We start from the raw sequence: 17842 nt of genomic DNA, 5'->3' as shown, positions 1-17842 counted from the left end.
TCTTCATTGAACTTGCCTTGAACTTTGGAACTTATAGTCTTAAAGGTGCAAACCTCGCACACCTGGCACTCCAAAAATATATTTGAAAGAAAACAAGTACTATTTGGGAACTCAGGTCTGATCCCAAGCTAAAGTGGGCTTCCTACCAGCAGACACCACAGTCTCCACTCCAGTCCCATTGATGAAGGCTCTCTTGATGGTCTGGGTTCGGACATCTGACCAGTAGATACGGTTCTCCAGAGCATCATAGTCCACCACAGTCACGTTGTCTATGTCTGGCACGGTGAAGGAGATGATGTAATTATAGTAGGGGTTGTCTATGTCCACTCCCCTTATCTCTATCTGACGGGCATACAGCAGGAACTGACGGGACTCTGGTAGGGGAGAGAATGGAAGAGACAAGGGATACAGTGGAAGGGTTACTATCAACACATCACAAAGTCACACACATTCAGACCCAGTTCCAGCCCATTGGTCATCGCTCAGACCCATTGGTCATCGCTCAGACCCATTGGTCATCGCTCAGACCCATTGGTCATCGCTCAGACCCATTGGTCATCGCTCAGACCCATTGGTCATCACTCAGCCCTCTGAGTATGTGTGTGTGTTGCTTCCTACCTTTGCAGGTGCGTTTGTCGGCCTGGAGCTTCATGAGGTGAGGGCAGGCACAGGAGAAGGTCTGGTTGTAGCTGATCAGACACAGGTGAGAACAGGGACTCTGCCCATCAGCGGTGGCACAAGGGTTAGGAGCTGAGGGAGAGAGGGGAAGAAGAAATGTTAACCACTGTGATCATCTCTCTCCTTGTGTTAACCACTGTGATCAGCTATCTCCTTGTGTTAACCACTGTGATTATCTCTCTCCTTGTGTTAACCACTGTGATCAGCTATCTCCTTGAGTTAACCACTGTGATCATCTATCTCCTTGTGTTAACCATTGTGATCATCTCTCTCCTTGTGTTAACCACTGTGATCAGCTCTCTCCTTGTGTTAACCACTGTGATTAGCTCTCTCCTTGTGTTAACCACTGTGATCAGCTCTCTCCTTGTGTTAACCACTGTGATCAGCTCCCTCCTTGTGTTAACCACTGTGATCATCTATCTCCTTGTGTTAACCACTGTGATCATCTCTCTCCTTGTGTTAACCACTGTGATCAGCTCCCTCCTTGTGCTAACCACTGTGATCATCTATCTCCTTGTGTTAACCACTGTGATCATCTCTCTCCTTGTGTTAACCACTGTGATCAGCTCTCTCCTTGTGTTAACCACTGTGATCAGCTCTCTTCTTGTGTTAACCACTGTGATCAGCTCTCTCCTTGTGTTAACCACTGTGATCAGCTCTCTCCTTGTGTTAACCACTGTGATCAGCTCTCTCCTTGTGTTAACCACTGTGATCAGCTCTCTCCTTGTGCTAACCACTGTGATCAGCTCTCTCCTTGTGTTAACCACTGTGATCAGCTCTCTCCTTGTGTTAACCACTGTGATCAGCTCTCTTCTTGTGTTAACCACTGTGATCAGCTCTCTCCTTGTGTTAACCACTGTGATCAGCTCTCTCCTTGTGTTAACCACTGTGATCAGCTCTCTCCTTGTGTTAACCACTGTGATCAGCTCTCTCCTTGTGCTAACCACTGTGATCAGCTCTCTCCTTGTGTTAACCACTGTGATCAGCTCTCTCCTTGTGTTAACCACTGTGATCAGATCTCTCCTTGTGCTAACCACTGTGATCAGCTCTCTCCTTGTGTTAACCACTGTGATCAGCTCCCTCCTTGTGTTAACCACTGTGATCAGCTCTCTCCTTGTGCTAACCACTGTGATCAGCTCTCTCCTTGTGCTAACCACTGTGATCAGCTCTCTCCTTGTGCTAACCACTGTGTGATCAGCTCAGGGCCAAGTCTGCCTCTATTAACCACTGACTGACTAACTAACAGTAACAGCTCAGGGACACCTACAGTATAGTAGGCCACTGGTCACTATATACATGGAGTACCCATGTCACATCATATAGTGTAAGACGCCATATGACTGGACATCTAGGCCACTGGACATCTATACTGTATATAGAGTATGTCACAACAATATATTCTGAGTGCACAGAACATTAAGAACACCTGCTCTTTCCATGACATAGACTTACCAGGTGAATCCAGGTGAAAGCTATGATCCCTTATTGATTCCACTTGATAAATCCACACCAATCAGTGTAGATGAAGGGGAGGAGACAGGTTAAATAAGGATTTTTAAGCCTTGAGACAATTGAGACATGGATTGTGTATATGTGCCATTCAGAGGGTGAATGGGCGAGACAAAATATTTAAGTGCCTTTGAAGGTATGGTAATAGGTGCCAGGGGCATTGGTTTGTGTGCTGGGTTTTTCAACGCTCAACAGTTTCCTGTGTGTATCAATAAGGTCCACCCCCCCCCCCCCCCCCCCCCCCCCCCAAATGATCCAGCCAACTTGACACAACTATGGGAAGCATTGGAGTCAACATGGGCCAGGATTCCTGTGAAACGTTTTCGACACCTTATAGAGTCCATGCCCCGACGAATTGAGGCTGTTCTGAGGGCAAAAGGGGTGCAACTCAATATTAGAAAGGTGTTCCTAATGTTTTGTCCACTCAGTGTATAATGAGTTAGTCACACCACATGATAAGCGGTCTCAATCTGTCTACAGAGTGTGTCTTCAAGATCAACACAACCTATCTAAGCCCAGATCAACACAACCTGGATCAACACAACCTATCTAAATCCAGATCAACACAATCTATCTAATCCCAGATCAACACAACCTATCTAATCCCAGATCAACACAATTTATCTAATCCCAGACCAACACAATCTCTCTAAGCCCAGATCAACACAACCTGGATCAACAACCTATCTAAGCCCAGATCAATACAACCTATCTAAGCCCAGATCAATACAACCTATCTAAACCCAGTTGGTCTTGGCCACCATATATACTGTCTACTGCACATCAGGGATGGGCAACGTTGATGGGGTGGGGGCCACCAAAAATCTGAACTCATCATGAGTGGCCGCAGTTGCTTGCGGTGCCCCCCGGCCGGTAATTCAACCATGATAACAAGTTTAGATAGCTGGTCGCTAAACTAATTTAGCAATCTAAAACATTTTAGCTGACCTGAGCTAATTGATTATCAGTGACTGACATAACAAGAGGAAAACTGCTGAAGAACCAAATTTCAAAATTGCACCTTGTGTATTCTACTATTGAGTCTAAAAGGCCAAATACTGCAGTGTGTGGCCTTTATTATCCACAGCGTGTGTGTGTGATTCACAAGATCATGGAGGCAACACAACACATGGGACAGTAGTGAAAGGTCAGTTGTCTGAGGGGAGTTGAGTGTTTGGATTCAGCAGGTCTGGAGTCTAGTGTACCACTCAGTCCTGCCCTTTCATTCAACACTGCACCAGTGTGTGTCCCAGTCCAGTTACAGTAGCAGTAAGAGTGGCTTGTGTGTGTCGGCGTGCATGCGTGCGTGTGTACGTTGTCTTCAGAAAGTATTCACACCCCTTGACTCTTCCCCACATTTTGTTACGTTACAACCTGAATTTAAAATTGATTAAATTGAGATGTTTTGTCACTGGCCTACACACAATACCCCATCATGTCAAAGTGAAATTGTGTTTTCCAACATTTTTCCAAATTAATAAAAATGAAAAGCTGAAATGTCTTGAGTCAATAAGTATTCAACTCCTTTGTTATGGCAAGTCTAAATGAGTTCAGGAGGAAAGATTGGCTTAACAAGTCACAAGTTGCATGGACTCCCTCATCTCTGTACCCAACACATACAATTATCTGTAAGGTCCCTCAGTTGAGCAGATTCAACCACAAAGACCATGGAGGTTTTCCAATGCCTCGCAAAGAAGGGCACCTATTGGTTGATTGGCAAAAAAAAAAAAAAGCAGACATTGAATATCCCTTTGAGTATGGTGAAATGATTAATTACACTTTGCACTAAAAATATATAGGCGTCCTTCCTAACTCTGTTGCCGGAGAGGAAGGAAACCACTCAGGGATTTCACCATGAGGCCAATGGTGACTTTAAAACAGTTACAGATTTGAATGGCTGTGATAGAAGAAAACTGAGGATGGATCAACAACATTATAGTTACTCCACAATACTAACCTAATTGACAGAGTGAAAAGAAAAAAGCCTGTACAGAATACAAATATTCCAAAACATGCATCCCGTTTGCAAGAAGGCACTAAAGTAATACTGCAACAAATGTGGCAAAGCAATTAACTTTTTGTCCTGAATACAAAGTGTTATGTTTGGGGAAAATCCAATACAACACATTACTGAGTACCACTCTCCATATTTTCAAGCATAGTGGTGGCTGCATCATGTTATGGGTATGCTTGTAATCGTTAAGGACTGGGGAGTTTTTTAGAATAAAAAAAAACGGAATGGAGCTAAGCACAGACAAAATCCTAGAGGAAACTCTGGTTCAATCCGCTTTCCACCAGACACTGGGAGATGAATTCACCTTTCAGCAGGACAATAACCTAAAACACAAGGCCAAATCTACACTGGAGTTGCTTACCAAGAAGACAGCGAATGTTCCCAAGTGGCCGAGTTACAATTTTGGCTTAAATCTTCTTGACACTCTAAGGCAAGACCTAAAAATGTTTGTCTAGCAATGATCAACAACCAATTTGACAAAGCCTGAAGAATTTTGAAAATAATAATGGGTAAATGTTGCTCAATCCAGGTGTTGAAAGCTCTTAGAGACATACCCAGAAAGACTCACAGCTGTAATCACTACCAAAGGTGCTTCTACAAATTATGGACTCAGGAGTGTGAGTACTTATGTAAATGAGATATTTCTGTATTTCATTTTCTCTTAAATTTGCAAAAAATGTCTAAAAATATGTTTTCACTGTCATTATGGGGTATTGTGTGTAGATGGATGAGAAAATAAATATATTTAATCAATTTTGAATTCAGGCTGTAACAACAAAATGTAGAATAAGTCAAGGGGTATGAATACTTTCTGAAGGCAATGTATGTATTAATGTAAGCGTCCGTCCGTCCGTGTGACCTACCCTGGGGCTGTCTGGATGGATGATACACCTGCAGGTCAAAGGGTTGTGTGTTGGTGCGTTGGACCACGGTTACGTTGTTGCCGGTCCACTTGTTAGCCTTGGCCAAGGTGTTGGTCCTCCAGTCTGTCCAGTACACCTCTCCTCCGTACATGGTGACAGCAAAGGGATGACAGGTACTCATGACCCCTCAGCACCTCGATCAGACCAGAGCCGTCATACAGAGCAGAGTAGATGGCATCAGACCTGGGGAGAGAGCATTTATGAGGTGAGTGGGTGAGGGTGTGTGTGTGTCTGTGTGTGTGTGTGTGTGTGTGTGTGTGTGTGTGTGTGTCTGTGTGTGTGTGTGTGTGTGTGTGTGTGTGTGTGTGTGTGTGTGTGTGTGTGTGTGTGTGTGTGTGTGTGTGTGTGTGTGTGTGTGTGTGTGTCTGTAGTAAGGAGAGCAACAGTACCTGGCATCGATCCAGACAATGCGTCTCTCCATATAGTCTACAGTTAGTCCGTTTGGCCAGCCACCGCTGCCAGTCTCTTTGTGGATAGTCCTCCTGGCCTCACCACTCATAGATGCTGCCTCTATCCTGGGCAAGCTGGCATCCCAGTCTGTCCAGAACAGAATACTAGACACACAGACAAAGAGAACAAAGAGAAACACACATTCAATAATATTCAGCAGCATTATGTCATACATACAGTATGAGAGTGTGAAGAGGTACTACAGAACTCTATGGAATCCCATTATAGCTCTTTGGTATCTGTTTTACATTGACATTTTAGTCATTTGGGCTCCCGAGTGGCGCAGTGGTATAAGGCACTGCATCTCAGTGCTTGAGGCGTCACTACAGACCCCCTGGTTCGATTCCAGGCTGTATCACAACCGGCCGTGATTGGGAGTCCCATAGGGCGGCGCACAATTGGCCCAGCGTCGTTCGGGTTTGGCCGGTGTAGGCCGTCATTGTAAATAATAATTTGTTCTTAACTGACTTGCCTAGTTAAATAAAGGTTAAAAAAAAACATTTAGCAGACGCTCTTATCCAGAGCGACTTACAGTTAGTGAGTGCATACATTTATTTTTATTTTTTCATACTGGCCCCCCGTGGGAATCAAACCCACAACCCTGGCGTTGCAAACGCCATGCTCTACCAACTGAGCTACATCCCTGCCGGCCATTCCCTCCCCTACCCTGGACGACGCTAGTTCTATGGTATCGGTTCTATGGTATCTGTTCTATGGTTGTATAGTATCTGTTCTATGGTTCCATGGTATCTCTACCCATCGCATGGGTCCAGTGTGCTGGCCCTGGGGTGCTTCACCTACCCCAGCTAGGTGGTCCTCATGGTCCTATTATCTACTCTCCACAGTTCTATAGACGGGTAAACTCACAACGTAGCGAAAAACAATGCGTGCGCTTCAATGGGGCAGAAGTCTGTGTGTTGTTGTGATTCTGAACGGTCAGATAGCTAGCAACAATGACGAGATGCTGCCATGTGGGGAATCGTAGGTGGCTCGTTTCAGCTCATTGTATCTTGTTATTGATAACATGTCTGGTTTTGATGTTTTTTTGACTGATGTCACGTTCTATGCTAATATGGCAAAAGTTTGCTAACTAGCTAACCGATAACTGTAATGATGTACAGTGGGAAAAAAAAGTATTTAGTCAGCCACCAATTGTGCAAGTTCACCCACTTAAAAAGATGAGAGAGGCCTGTAATTTTCATCATAGGTACACGTCAACTATGACAGACAAAATGAGATTTTTTTTCTCCAGAAAATCACATTGTAGGATTTTTAATGAATTTATTTGCAAATTATGGTGGAAAATAAGTATTTGGTCAATAACAAAAGTTTCTCAATACTTTGTTATATACCCTTTGTTGGCAATGACACAGGTCAAACGTTTTCTGTAAGTCTTCACAAGGTTTTCACACACTGTTGCTGGTATTTTGGCCCATTCCTCCATGCAGATCTCCTCTAGAGCAGTGATGTTTTGGGGCTGTCGCTGGGCAACACAGACTTTCAACTCCCTCCAAAGATTTTCTATGGGGTTGAGATCTGGAGACTGGCTAGGCCACTCCAGGACCTTGAAATGCTTCTTACGAAGCCACTCCTTCATTGCCCGGGCGGTGTGTTTGGGATCATTGTCATGCTGAAAGACCCAGCCACGTTTCATCTTCAATGCCCTTGCTGATGGAAGGAGGTTTTCACTCAAAATCTCACAATACATGGCCCCATTCATTCTTTCCTTTACACGGATCAGTCGTCCTGGTCCCATTGCAGAAAAACAACCCCAAAGCATGATGTTTCCACCCCCATGCTTCACAGTAGGTATGGTGTTCTTTGGATGCAACTCAGCATTCTTTGTCCTCCAAACACGACGAGTTGAGTTTTTACCAAAAAGTTCTATTTTGGTTTCATCTGACCATATGACATTCTCCCAATCCTCTTCTGGATCATCCAAATGCACTCTAGCAAACTTCAGACAGGCCTGGATATGTACTGGCTTAAGCAGGGGGACACGTCTGGCACTGCAGGATTTGAGTCCCTGGCGGCGTAGTGTGTTACTGATGGTAGGCTTTGTTACTTTGGTCCCAGCTCTCTGCAGGTCATTCACTAGGTCCCCCTGTGTGGTTCTGGGATTTTTCCTCACCGTTCTTGTGATCATTTTGACCCCACGGGGTGAGATCTTGCGTGGAGCCCCAGATCGAGGGAGATTATCAGTGGTCTTGTATGTCTTCCATTTCCTAATAATTGCTCCCACAGTTGATTTCTTCAAACCAAGCTGCTTACCTATTGCAGATTCAGTCTTCCCAGCCTGGTGCAGGTCTACAATTTTGTTTCTGGTGTCCTTTGACAGCTCTTTGGTCTTGGCCATAGTGGAGTTTGAAGTGTGACTGTTTGAGGTTGTGGACAGGTGTCTTTTATACTGATAACAAGTTCAAACAGGTGCCATTAATACAGGTAATGAGTGGAGGACAGAGGAGCCTCTTAAAGAAGAAGTTACAGGTCTGTGAGAGCCAGAAATCTTGCTTGTTTGTAGGTGACCAAATACTTATTTTCCACCATAATTTGCAAATAAATTCATAAAAAATCCTACAATGTGATTTTCTGGATTTTTTTTCTCATTTTGTCTGTCATAGTTGACGTGTACCTATGATGAAAATTACAGGCCTCTCTCATCTTTTTAAGTGGGAGAACATTCACAATTGGTGGCTGACTAAATACTTTTTTCCCCCACTGTATTTGAGAGACATCAAGTGCTCATTGTGGAAATGTATTTACAGTGGGGAGAACAAGTATTTGATACACTGCCGATTTTGCAGGTTTTCCTACTTACAAAGCATGTAGAAAATCACATTGTATGATTTTTAAGTAATTAATTTGCATTTTATTGCATGACATAAGTATTTGATCACCTACCAACCAGTAAGAATTCCGGCTCTCACAGACCTGTTCGTTTTTCTTTAAGAAGCCCTCCTGTTCTCCACTCATTACCTGTATTAACTGCACCTGTTTGAACTCGTTACCTGTATAAAAGACACCTGTCCACACACTCAATCAAACAGACTCCAACCTCTCCACAATGGCCAAGACCAGAGAGCTGTGTAAGGACATTAGGGATAAAATTGTAGACCTGCACAAGGCTGGGATGGGCTACAGGACAATAGGCAAGCAGCTTGGTGAGAAGGCAACAACTGTTGGCGCAATTATTAGAAAATGGAAGAAGTTCAAGATGACGGTCAATCACCCTCGGTCTGGGGCTCCATGCAAGATCTCACCTCGTGGGGCATCAATGATCTTGAGGAAGGTGAGGGATCAGCCCAGAACTACACGGCAGGACCTGGTCAATGACCTGAAGAGAGCTGGGACCACAGTCTCAAAGAAAACCATTAGTAACACACTACGCCGTCATGGATTAAAATCCTGCAGCGCACACAAGGTCCCCCTGCTCAAGCCAGCGCATGTCCAGGCCCGTCTGAAGTTTGCCAATGATCATCTGGATGATCCAGAGGAGGAATGGGAGAAGGTCATGTGGTCTGATGAGACAAAAATAGAGCTTTTTGGTCTAAACTCCACTCGCCGTGTTTGGAGGAAGAAGAAGGATGAGTACAACCCCAAGAACACCATCCCAACCGTGAAGCATGGAGGTGGAAACATCATTATTTGGGGATGCTTTTCTGCAAAGGGGACAGGACGACTGCACCATATTGAGGGGAGGATGGATGGGGCCATGTATCGCGAGATCTTGGCCAACAACCTCCTTCCCTCAGTAAGAGCATTGAAGATGGGTCGTGGCTGGGTCTTCCAGCATGACAACGACCCGAAACACACAGCCAGGGCAACTAAGGAGTGGCTCCGTAAGAAGCATCTCAAGGTCCTGGAGTGGCCTAGCCAGTCTCCAGACCTGAACCCAATAGAAAATCATTGGAGGGAGCTGAAAGTCCGTATTGCCCAGCGACAGCCCCGAAACCTGAAGGATCTGGAGAAGGTCTGTATGGAGGACTGGGCCAAAATCCCTGCTGCAGTGTGTGCAAACCTGATCAAGACCTACAGGAAACGTATGATCTCTGTAATTGCAAACAAAGGTTTCTGTACCAAATATTAAGTTCTGCTTTTCTGATGTATCAAATACTTATGTCATGCAATAAAATGCAAATGAATTACTTAAAAATCATACAATGTGATTTTCTGGATTTTTGTTTTAGATTCCGTCTCTCACAGTTGAAGTGTACCTATGATAAAAATTACAGACCTCTACATGCTTTGTAAGTAGGAAAACCTGCAAAATCGGCAGTGTATCAAATACTTGTTCTCCCCACTGTATGTTTTCAATAAACACTGGAGACGAAATATGGTTTAATGTTGTCAAGAATCTAAGCCAACCACGTCTTTTTGCCCCATAGTTGAGCACGTGTCGGTTTTGTTGCTAAACAACCAACCCGTCTATACTAATCTATGCTTTACTGTTCTATACTAATCTACACTTTACTGTTCTATACTAATCTACGCTTTACTGTTCTATACTAATCTACACTTTACTGTTCTATACTAATCTACGCTTTACTGTTCTATACTAATCTACACTTTACTGTTCTTTGCTAATCTACGCTTTACTGTTCAATACTAATCTACACTTTACTGTTCTGTAATCTATAGTTTTGTTTCCTCACCCGTCTCTGGGGTCGAGGGCGATGGCCCGTGGGTGCTCCACCTCACCAGCCAGTAGAGTGGTCCTCATGGTTCCGTCCAGTTTGGCCACCTCTATCTGATCCAGGTTACTCTCCACCCAGTAGATGTTCCCTGCTATCCAGTCCACAGCCAGCCCTTCTGGAGTGGCCAGGCCATACTGGATCACCACCTCGAAACTGGTCAGAGCTGGAGGGGGTAGAGGGGGGATGGAGGGGAGGAGAGAGGGGAAGGGTATGAGATGGGAGATAGAAGATGGCTGGTTTAGTGCCTTGCATGGGAAATTGAAGATTTGTTTGACACTCCTATCACTGACCTCAATACACAGAAGAAAAAATGTATTCGATGAGATTTGAAGAAAATAACCTGATTAGATAGCTCTTGATAATGGACATGACAGAAATGGGACCCAGTGAACCAAGCTGTATTAGAGCTTTCTGAAATGGGGCAATATTTGCTGAAGTAATACAATATGTCTGTCTAGCTCATGTCAAAAGACAGCAGCTAGAGACTAACTCCATCCAGCAGCACGCATGTTTAACTGCAGCAAACCGCTGACAAACTGAGAGGACTGTTTAGAATTCCTTCTCTGTGGAATCAGAATCAGTCAGTGGCATGGCACGCACTGTTTGTCTGTCAGTGGGGGGTTTCTAGTGTGGGGTTTCTAGTGTGGGGTTTCTAGTGTGGGGTTTCTAGCGGGGGGTTTCTAGTGGGGGGTTTCTAGTGGGGGGTTTCTAGTGGAGGGTTTCTAGTGGAGGGTTTCTAGCGGGGGGTTTCTAGTGGGGGGTTTCTAGTGGGGGGTTTCTAGTGTGGGGTTTCTAGTGGGGGGTTTCTAGTGGGGGGTTTCTAGTGGAGGGTTTCTAGCGGGGGGTTTCTAGTGTTGGGTTTCTAGTGGAGGGTTTTTAGTGGGGGGTTTCTAGTGGAGGGTTTCTAGCGGGGGGTTTCTAGTGGGGGGTTTCTAGTGTGAGGTTTCTAGTGGGGGGTTTCTAGTGGGGGGTTTCTAGTGGGGGGTTTCTAGTGTGGGGTTTCTAGTGTGGGGATTCTAGTGGGGGGTTTCTAGCAACACTTTGCTAAAAAAAACAGAACATAGGTGGCGATTTCTGGGAACCCCCCCCCCCCCCCCCCACACACACACACACACACACACACACCTCTCCATCTCCCCAATATGCACTTGTGCAGCTATCCCTCTCTGTTCTCAGAAAAGCCTGGGACCCCAATGAAAGCTAAGCAGTAATGGTGTACAGCTGATGATTCTGTGGAGCGTCATTAGAGCATTAGAGGGAGAGGGCCTCTTCACAGCTTGGTTGTTGTTATACTGCTGGAACCACAGTTGGCTCTTTTGTTTGTTGTTGGCAGTACACAGTGACCATGTTTGCCCCACAGTTTAGAAGCTGCTGAACGCTGAATCGTCTTCAATCAGAAGCCGCAGGGACTGATCTATGGCTTGGACACAATGTCTCGTAGGAGGGTTGTATTTAGGAGGGGTGGGAGGGGGGCAGGGATCAGGGAGTGGAATGTAATGTAGTGTCTCCTACGCTACGCCGCAGTGTGTGTCTGTGTGTGAGTGAGTGCCTGTTTGTGGTGTGTGTGTGTGTGTGTGTGTGCGTGTGTGTTCTCTGGCCAAGGCTGGCTGCAGTCACGCAACGGACGGTGAGACAAATGGGAAGAGACAAAGCCTTTTGTTCGGGAAAAGTACATTCACTCAGAAAAAGTACTTTCTTTGTGTAACCTATTTTTTTGTCCTAAGAGCAAAAACATAGTCCTTTCTACTGGCTGATGCAAGACCAAGTAGACAAGTAGAGCTTTGGACATGCTAGTGATGGGTTTTCCACAATAATCTTCTGCCACTACCCTTGTCTCTTTGTGATATGGCTGCCTCATAATAGAATAAAAAAAGATACAGCAGAAAAGACACAGAATCACCCAAAATATAAAGAGACGCTTAACCCCTCACCTCCCTCCTAACCCTCACCTCCCTCCTAACCCTCACCTCCCTCCTAACCCTCACCTCCCTCCTAACCCCTCACCTCCCTCCTAACCCTCACCTCCCTCCTAACCCTCACCTCCCTCCTAACCCCTCACCTCCATCCTAACCCCTCATCTCCCTCCTAACCCTCACCTCCCTCCTAACCCCTAACCCCTCACCTCCCTCCTAACCCTCACCTCCCTCCTAACCCCTCACCTCCCTCCTAACCCCTCACCTCCCTCCTAACCCTCACCTCCCTCCTAACCCCTCACCTCCCTCCTAACCCCTCACCTCCCTCCTAACCCCTCACCTCCCTCCTAACCCCTCACCTCCCTCCTAACCCCTCACCTCCCTCCTAACCCTCACCTCTCTCCTAACCCTCACCTCTCTCCTAACCCCTCACCTCCCTCCTAACCCTCACCTCCCTCCTAACCCCTCACCTCCCTCCTAACCCTCACCTCCCTCCTAACCCCTCACCTCCATCCTAACCCCTCATCTCCCTCCTAACCCCTCACCTCCCTCCTAACCCTCACCTCCCTCCTAACCCCTCACCTCCATCCTAACCCCTCACCTCCCTCCTAACCCTCACCTCTCTCCTAACCCTCACCTCCCTCCTAACCCCTCACCTCCCTCCTAACCCCTCACCTCCCTCCTAACCCTCACCTCCCTCCTTACCCCTCACCTCCCTCCTAACCCTCACCTCCCTCCTAACCCCTCACCTCCCTCCTAACCCCTCACCTCCCTTCTAACCCTCACCTCCCTCCTAACCCCTCACCTCCCTCCTAACCCTCACCTCCCTCCTAACCCTCACCTCCCTCCTAACCCTCACCTCTCTCCTAACACTCACCTCCCTCCTAACCCCTCACCTCCCTCCTAACCCCTCACCTCCCTCCTAACCCTCACCTCCCTCCTTACCCCTCACCTCCCTCCTAACCCTCACCTCCCTCCTAACCCCTCACCTCCCTCCTAACCCCTCACCTCCCTTCTAACCCTCACCTCCCTCCTAACCCCTCACCTCCCTCCTAACCCTCACCTCCCTCCTAACCCTCACCTCCCTCCTAACCCTCACCTCCCTCCTAACCCCTCACCTCCCTCCTAACCCTCACCTCCCTCCTAACCCTCACCTCCCTCCTAACCCTCACCTCCCTCCTAACCCCTCACCTCCCTCCTAACCCTCACCTCCCTCCTAACCCCTCACCTCCCTCCTAACCCCTCACCTCCCTCCTAACCCTCACCTCCCTCCTAACCCTCACCTCCCTCCTAACCCACACCTCCCTCCTAACCCTCACCTCCCTCCTAACCCTCACCTCCCTCCTAACCCTCACCTCCATCCTAACCCCTCATCTCCCTCCTAACCCTCACCTCCCTCCTAACCCCTCACCTCCCTCCTAACCCTCACCTCCCTCCTAACCCCTCACCTCCCTCCTAACCCCTCACCTCCCTCCTAACCCTCACCTCCCTCCTAACCCTCACCTCCCTCCTAACCCCTCACCTCCATCCTAACCCCTCATCTCCCTCCTAACCCTCACCTCCCTCCTAACCCCTCACCTCCCTCCTAACCCTCACCTCCCTCCTAACCCCTCACCTCCCTCCTAACCCCTCACCTCCCTCCTAACCCTCACCTCCCTCCTAACCCCTCACCTCCCTCCTAACCCTCACCTCCCTCCTAACCCCTCACCTCCCTCCTAACCCCTCACCTCCCTCCTAACCCTCACCTCTCTCCTAACCCTCACCTCTCTCCTAACCCCTCACCTCCCTCCTAACCCCTCACCTCCCTCCTAACCCCTCACCTCCCTCCTAACCCTCACCTCCCTCCTAACCCTCACCTCCCTCCTAACCCTCACCTCCCTCCTAACCCCTCACCTCCCTCCTAACCCTCACCTCCCTCCTAACCCCTCACCTCCCTCCTAACCCTCACCTCCCTCCTAACCCCTCACCTCCCTCCTAACCCTCACCTCCCTCCTAACCCTCACCTCCCTCCTAAGACAGGAGAAAGAGCTTTCGACACAGTGATGTATTTGCCAGAACAATCTTCTACCATTATCCTTTTCATTTTCCTAATAATAAGTCATAGTAGTTATCTTCATTTTAGATCTTTAAGAACGCAGGACACTTCTTGTTTTTTTTTATGTATTTTATTTTATTTTGTCCCCTTATCCATTAATGTGTTGTATTCTCATGGATGTCAGTTTGTATTGACTGTTATGTGAGTGTAAATATCTGGAATAAATGGAGATACTTCACCTCCGTTGTCGGACAGTTTCCCGCGGTAGATCTTGTCCTCCACCACGTCAGTCCAGTAGAGGGTGTTCTGGCTGAGGTGGAAGTCCAGAGCGATGGTGTTCCTCAGGTTAGGCACCAGCACGCTGAACTCCCCCTTGTGGAGGTCAATACGACGGATCTCATGGCGGTTGGAGAAGATGATGAACGGCTTGAAAGGATCTGAGGGTAGAAGTTTTTCCTGGTCAGGTTGTATAGTCAGACAGGAAACACTCAGGGCCCAACCATAACCACTGAGAGACCGGGTAGTACTACTGAGTAATACTGTAGCTTAGCCAAAGAGCAATATTTAGCAGAACTTCCCTAAACCACACATTCAATCATTATTTTCTCCATCTGATGTGTCCCACACCATCTCTTTTCAATTTCTCCACTACCTGACTCCCCACTTTCTTTACCCTCTTTCCCTCCCCTTCTCTCCTCTCCCCAAACCCCCCCCCCATCCCCTAACCTGATCCCAACCCCAACCCCCCTTCTCACCGGTACTCTTGCAGCTCTCCATATCAGGCTCCAGTTCATATCCATTTTAGCAGGACCACACCTCTTTTCTAGTTCTCTACTACCTTACCCCCCTCCCCTCCCCTCCACCCTCCTCTCCCCTCCTCCCTACTCCTCCCTCCCCTCCCCTCCTCCCTCCTCTCCCCTCCTCCCTCCTCTCCCCTCCTCTCCCCCTCCTCTCCCCTCCTCCCTACTCCTCCCTCCCCTCCCCTCCTCCCTCCTCTCCCCTCCTCCCTCCTCTCCCCTCCTCTCCCCCTCCTCTCCCCTCCTCCCTTCTCACCAGTGCTCTTGCAGCTCTCCATATCTGTCTCCAGCTCCCAGCCCTCGTAGCAAGAACACTTGACGCTGCTCTTCTCCTGCTCACACTTCTGGCTGCACTTGAGGTGCTTGGCACAGAGGTTCATGATGTGGCAGGTCTTGTTGTCGGTGCCCAGCTCCATACCCAGGGGGCAGGAACACATGAAGCCTTTCCCAGGGACAATGGAGCAGTTGTGGCTGCAGCCGCCGTTGTCTATGGAGCACAGGTCTGTGGAGGGTAGAGAAGTCGAGAGCGAGAGGGGGGGGTGGGGGGGGGGGGGGTAAATCAATTAGATGTGGCGTTAGAGGTCATTCCTACCTTGACTGAGGTGGTAGGGTTATGGGTAGGGAGAGTGAGTGAGTTAATGTGTGTTTGAAAGTGTATGTGACAGTGTATTCATACCACAGAGTTTCTCGTCGGAGCCATCAGGGCAGTCGTCAGTGCCGTCACATAGCTTCTCAGCGGGCAGACAGACAGAGTCGTTGGTGGCACAGACATGGTGGGACAGCTTACACACCAACGCCTCACAGTTGTCCTCATCAGAATTGTCCTCACAGTCACTGTCCCCATCACACACCCAGGCCTTACTGATACAACGAGCTGGCGACAGGTCAGAGGGTAAAGGTCAGAAGTCACGTCTTACTAATACAACAGACTGAGGGGATACCCAGACAACATCACACCCAGGCCTTACTAATACAACAGGCTGAGGAGATAACCAGACTACATCACACCCAGGCCTTATTGATACAACAGGCTGAGGAGATAACCAGACAACATCACACCCAGGCCTTATTTATACAACAGGCTGAGGAGATAACCAGACAACTTCACACCCAGGCCTTATTGATACAACAGGCTGAGGAGATAACCAGACAACATCACACCCAGGCCTTATTTATACAACAGACTGAGGGGATACCCAGACAACATCACACCCAGGCCTTACTAATACAACAGGCTGAGGAGATAACCAGACTACATCACACCCAGGCCTTATTGATACAACAGGCTGAGGAGATAACCAGACAACATCACACCCAGGCCTTATTTATACAACAGACTGAGGGGATACCCAGACAACATCACACCCAGGCCTTACTAATACAACAGGCTGAGGAGATAACCAGACAACATCACACCCAGGCCTTATTGATACAACAGGCTGAGGAGATAACCAGACAACATCACACCCAGGCCTTATTGATACAACAGGCTGAGGAGATAACCAGACAACATCACACCCAGGCCTTATTGATACAACAGGCTGAGGAGATAACCAGACAACATCACACCCAGGCCTTATTGATACAACAGGCTGAGGGACAATTAAACATCATGGCCACATGAAACATCTGGCAAGCGCAACTCTTACTAGAAAAACATAGATGCGCCCTTGAGATGGCTGATATGGCATGCTGTGTCTGCTGCTATGAAATAAATCGAAATAACTACAGTGATTCAGTCTGTTTGTGAGTGCTGCTGGCCGTGTTAATCCCCTGAGCATCCAGGGGTCATGCATGGGTCAACAAAGGGGTCAAAGGGTCAACCAAGGGGTCAAAGCCATCCTTGTTTTTAGAGAGCAGATGGTTGTCATATTCTTCACTACAAGCCCCTTGACATAACAAGCTCTCTTAAGTGATTGTGTGTGTGTGTGTGTGCGCGCGTGTGTGTGTCCGCCCAGACAATGCTTGCCCTAAGACAGGGCTATTATTTATGGCATGAAGACTCCCTGACTTGTCACTGACTAATCTCATGAGGACAGAAAAGACCATGGCACACACCAGAGCCTTCACTTCCTGAATCCTAACTGACTGATCTGATTAGAACAATAAAGACCAAACACTCAGTTAGCCAATAGCAAAGAGGAAGAGACAGGACGAGAGAGTGGTTAGCCAATTGCACTTGAGGGCTGAAAAGGCCACCACACACTCACCAGAGTTCCTGCAGCTGAACTTGACAGCTGGGTCACACATGTGTGTCACTCCCTCACAGTCATTCTCATCACTCAGGTCCATGCAGTCTGTGTCCCCGTCACAGTGCCAGCGCATGGGGATGCACAGGCTGTCCATGCGACACTGGAACTCATCCACGTGGCAACCACCTGGAGGACGTGTTGCTAGGGAGACACATGGAGAGAGATCCGAGTTACATTCACATTTTTACATTTTAGTCATTTAGCATACGCTCTTATCCAGAGTGACTTACAGTTAGTACATTCATCTTAAGATAAATGGGTGAGACAACCACATATCACAGTAGTAGCCAATAGCAGAGTTAGCCAATAGCAGAGTTATCCAATAGCAGAGGGGAATAGAGCATGGTGAGCAACAAGTTAAGCGAAAGCACACTTTTATTAGGGAATCGAGAGAGCGAGAGCGAGAGCGAGAGATAGAGAGAGAGCGAGAGCGAGAGATAGAGAGAGAGCGAGAGCGAGAGCGAGAGAGAGATGAGAGAGACAGAGAGAGTGCATAGAGCATTTATGGACAACAGTGTCTACCCAGAGAGTGACCCCTTAACAAAACTGGCCCAAAAACACAAGATAAAAATTAACA

General features: G+C 47.6%; 1 pseudogene across 1 annotated transcript in view; it reads right to left on the bottom strand.

Annotated features, from left to right (window-relative positions):
* Positions 1-17842, bottom strand: part of LOC311148154 (low-density lipoprotein receptor-related protein 1-like) — a 186430-nt pseudogene that overhangs the window by 38743 nt on the left and 129845 nt on the right. Inside the window, exons 22-30 of the transcript in view lie at positions 17224-17406; positions 15690-15887; positions 15270-15515; positions 14456-14653; positions 10227-10431; positions 5514-5678; positions 5065-5307; positions 619-750; positions 157-374 (exon numbers count right to left, since the gene is read on the bottom strand). The product of the transcript in view is annotated as a low-density lipoprotein receptor-related protein 1-like (transcript). The remainder of the gene's footprint in view (positions 1-156; positions 375-618; positions 751-5064; positions 5308-5513; positions 5679-10226; positions 10432-14455; positions 14654-15269; positions 15516-15689; positions 15888-17223; positions 17407-17842) is intronic.

Source organism: Coregonus lavaretus (genome assembly GCF_964263955.1).
Source record: "Coregonus lavaretus genome assembly, chromosome: 20".
NCBI classification, from domain to species: Eukaryota; Metazoa; Chordata; class Actinopteri; order Salmoniformes; family Salmonidae; genus Coregonus; species Coregonus lavaretus.
This window is presented reverse-complemented; position numbering and strand designations above follow the sequence as displayed.